The sequence below is a fragment of the Elephas maximus genome, chromosome 20, assembly GCF_024166365.1.
Source record: "Elephas maximus indicus isolate mEleMax1 chromosome 20, mEleMax1 primary haplotype, whole genome shotgun sequence".
Classification (NCBI taxonomy): Eukaryota; Metazoa; Chordata; class Mammalia; order Proboscidea; family Elephantidae; genus Elephas; species Elephas maximus.
In genome coordinates this window covers 32,472,074-32,476,388 of record NC_064838.1, presented here as the reverse complement: position 1 = coordinate 32,476,388, position 4,315 = coordinate 32,472,074, and the positions used below count along the sequence as shown (strand labels likewise).

General features: G+C 41.6%; 1 pseudogene; it reads left to right on the top strand.

Annotated features, from left to right (window-relative positions):
* Positions 1 to 3,064: 3,064 nt before the first annotated feature.
* Positions 3,065 to 3,304, top strand: LOC126064104 (COX assembly mitochondrial protein 2 homolog; annotated as a pseudogene).
* Positions 3,305 to 4,315: the final 1,011 nt, after the last annotated feature.

Here is a 4,315-nt window from a genome sequence, read left to right as displayed (position 1 = left end):
CCCACTCGGAGGTGCCTCAGAAGTTAAGTCCTGGTGATCTGTTTTTGAAAGTTCACAGCCTTAAAAACCCTATGGAGCAGTTCTACTTTGCACACATGGCGTAACCGTGAGTTGGAATTGACGCCATGGCAAATAACAACAACAGGGAGGTGGGTCTGGAAATCGAAAGTGAAAGAAGAATTGAAAGAACTTGACAGGGATGGAGGACATATGCAGAGTTGCACCAATCTTTCATGGTTTTTCAGTCCTCAAGTAATGAAATAAAGCCTGACTTTCCGTGACCACATTTTGGGAGGATTAGTTCTCGGTCTGTTGCTTCCAGGCTGTGACTGCCTTTGTACGGACATCCTGCATGATTTATGAAAGTCAAGGCAGCTTTATGCTCCCTTTAATGTTGCAGAATTGGAATTCTTTATATGAGCATTCAGGTTTTGAGGGAAAAAAATCTCTTACCTCAATTAAGTCCTCTTTCCACTGTAATATGAATAGATTTGTTTTTAAAATCAATTGCAGTTTTTTCTTTAGTTAAAGAATTTTTGCCAGTTATTAAATAAATGAGTTCCTCTTCTGGTCAGGGGTTTCTGCTAGGTGATAGGTACACTCAAGAACAATCAATAAATATTTATTGCCTATCTGTGTTTTTTTTTTTTTTTTATCTGTGGTGGAAGTTTGTGACTAAAAAGTGAACTTGATAGAAGTATCTCGACCTTCAGGAATTTACTGTATTAAAAAAAAAAAAACACCCAAACCCATTGCAGTCTAGTGGATTCCAACTCATAGTGACCCTATAGGACAGAATAGAAATGCCCCATAGGGTTTCTAAGAAGCTACTGGAGGATTCGAAGTGCCAACGTTTTGGTTAGCAGTCATAGATAGCTCTTAACTACTGTGCCACCAGGGCTCCTTACTGTACTGGGAGTGTATAAAATAAAATATCCACACACCGTTATTAGCTGCTGTCGAGTCCTGCACCATCCCCGTGATGGGTTGCTGATAAAATTGTTGAGATACACAGGGTTTTCACTGACTGATTTTCTCAAAAGTAGACTGCCAGGCCTTTTTTCCTAGTCTGTCTTAGTCTGAAAGCTCCGCTGAAACCTGTTCAGCATCATGGCAACACTCAAGTCCCCGCTGACAGACGAGCGGTGGCTGTGCATCAGCCATTTATGCTTTGGCCAGGAATGGAACTGGAGCCTCCTGTAGGGAAGGTGAGAGTTCTACCATTGAACCACCAATGCCTCATCCAAATAATGATATAAGGATTAAATAATATTGCAATATAGAAGTGCCCTGATTGATTCCCATGGAATACTATGTCTATAGTCAAAATTTAAGAAACTAGTTACATACCTCGACGTTCAAGTTGTAAGAATAAGGACATAATTCTCCATGACCCAATACCATGACAAACCTAAGAAAATGAACAATTCCATAATAATATTCAATTTCCAATTTATATTCAAATTTCCCCAGTAGGTACTGTGTAGTCTTTTAGAGTTTGTTTGCTTTTTTTTTTTTTCCTTTAATTAGGAGCCAATAAACTTTCATACATTGTATTTGATTGTTATTTCTCTTTAGTCCAGTGTTCCCAAAATGTAGTCCCTCAACCACAAATGCAAATTTTCGGGCCCCTGGTGCTCTGCTTTGAAAGGCTACAGCCTTGAAAACCCTATGAAGCAGTTGTACTCTGCACATTGAACCAGAAACCCTGAGGGTATTGCTCAGCACTGGTGTTTTCACAAGCTTTCCAGGTGATTCTGCTGCAGGCTCAATTTAGAACCACTGCTTTCCTGCAGTCTTGACTCTCAGTCTTGGCTGCATAATGCAGTCACCTGGGGAGGTGTTCGGATGGCCCAATGTCAGGGGTACCCCAGGCAGGTTCAGTTAGAATCTCTGGGTGTAAAACTCAGGCCTCAGCATTTTCAAAGCTCCCCAGGTAGTTCCCCTGCACAGAAAGCCTGAGGACCCTGCTTTAGTTTCTTTGAACCCAAAGCTGTCTTCCTCTCCTTTTATTTAATGATGTTGACTCTTTGAAAACCCAGGACAGTATTCTTCCAGGAGAGCCCACGATCTGTATTTGTTTGATTGTATGCCTACTTTTCGTACCTTTCTTGGGTCTCCAATTTCAAAGAAATGAAAAGGATAAATCATGCATCTTTTCTAAAGCCTTCCCAAAATAGCTTTGGGCTTGAATATTCTTTGCAAGTAAAATAGATCATATTACGACCATTCCTTGGGCAGTATTTTTTTTTTTTTTCCAACAAGTGCCTCTCCTCTCTGCCACCTATTTATTCTGTCTTGCTAAACCAGATTATTACCACTGTGACTTTCAATTCTGTTTTTCATTTCCAAGCTTATTTTTCGTGGAACATCGTTTCAGAATTTCACCCTTTTCTCTCTGGGTTTTATCAGCTATCTGCTGATAGCACCACCGACTCATCCATTTCACTTTACCTCATCCTTCTCTTTCAAGCTGTGTTTTATGAGAGGATCTGTTTTCAATATCTCATCTGACCATCCTGTGTGTGGAGTGGCATCTTTGTTCTCTTAGATGGCGGCTTGTTTTCTGTTTTTTCTCCCAGCCTGTCGGCCCAGATGCACAGAGATGCCAGCTTTGAAAACCACGTCTGTGGCATCTGTCCTGACAGTTACACCGAGTTTCTTTTTGTTTAGATTTGTAGGACAAAGCCTGTTTCCAGTTAATATGTTGCTGCATTCACAAAGAAATCTCCAAGTCTCAGCAGACTGACCCACTTTTTTTTTTTTAATCCAGGACAGGGTACCTCCTCAATATGATGGAATGCACATTCCCTGCAAGATAAAGCAAATCAATGCGTGCATTCCCACCAGTTGTTATCCAGTACAAGAAAGGGAGTTGAGGGGGCGGGACACGCAGAGGCTAGCCATGGAGGGAGTCCAGCTACTCTGCCCGAGGAAGAGCGTGGCTCTTGGCTCCGCAGGCAGTTGGCATCTGGATCAGGCATCTTCTTTGAATAGGCTTCAGTCCTCCCGTTGTGGCTGCAAGTTGGGTTCCTTTGCTGTGATTCACCACCTTCTCCTAAAGATGTACCCTGACTAATCTCCACACTTGCACACTGAAGAATGCAACACCTTGATTAACTTGCTAACGGAACGTCACAAAAATCACAGCATTCTGAAATTTTTTGGTCATTGCAATGGTGTTGATCACCAGATGAGAAAATGCCTGAAGAATGAGTATGTGAAGAAGAGGACCAAGAGCAAGGAACATGGCAAAGCGATGCGAAAGAGACTTTTTAATCCTCCAGAGGAGTCTGAGAAATGAATTATATTTCACTGGACGCCTTGGCTGAGAGAAGACCGGGAGACTCTTGGTTGATAGTCAAAAGAATCCGATCTTATTTGGTCTCCGCGTGATCCTTTGACTGGAAAGTGTGACCCACTTTAGTATTTGAAGGAATGGGGGAACCCAGGATTCAGGGTTTTTACTGAGCTGAGGTTTTAGTAGTAACAGTCTCTGCTCCCTGCCAACAAACCTGACTTCCTATATGTTCCCTTTGTGTACAACAAGTTAACATTGAGTAACTTACCTCCCCTCAATAAAATAACTTATTAAAAAAAAAAAAAACTCAAAAGGAAATGAGTGTCATCGTAAGCCATCTGTTAAAGAGAGAAACTAAGGCCCGGATGGACAGATTCCTCTAAGTGCAGACAATTCACAAATGTCTGACCATTGTAAAATGTACCCCAAAACAGATCAAAGAAATAATGTGGGGACATAGTGACCATGAAGTCAAGTAGATTCCCCTTCATGACAAAGACATTGGTTAGCCATACTAGCTCAAAGTCTGTCTTATTCAAAAATTTAACTTTAGGTAATTTCCCTTGCTTCCTGAGAGGTAACACCTGGAATTTCCTACCTTAATTATTTTAAAACCACTGGACTACACCTGAAGATTTGTATAAACAATTTTGAATGCCCCCTCCCTGGGCCAGAGATTACCTGATGCCACCTGATCTCAGTAAGGGGGTGGGGGAGGGTTTGGATTAATCAATCACATGAGGTTACCAAAAAAAAAAACCATTGCATCAAGTTGATTCCAACTCATAGCGACCCTATAGGACAAAGTAGACCTGCCCCATAGGGTTTCCAAGGAGTACAACTGCTGACCTTCTGGTTGGCAGCAGAGCTCTTAACCACTGTGCTACCAAAGTTCCTCATGAAGATTAGTCAATGGTTAATTGTCTGTGCTATTTCCCCTTGTCCCTAAAAACCTCATTGTAACTAGTTTGCATTGTCATTGTTGTTAGTTGCCCACTGAGTCAGCTCTGACTC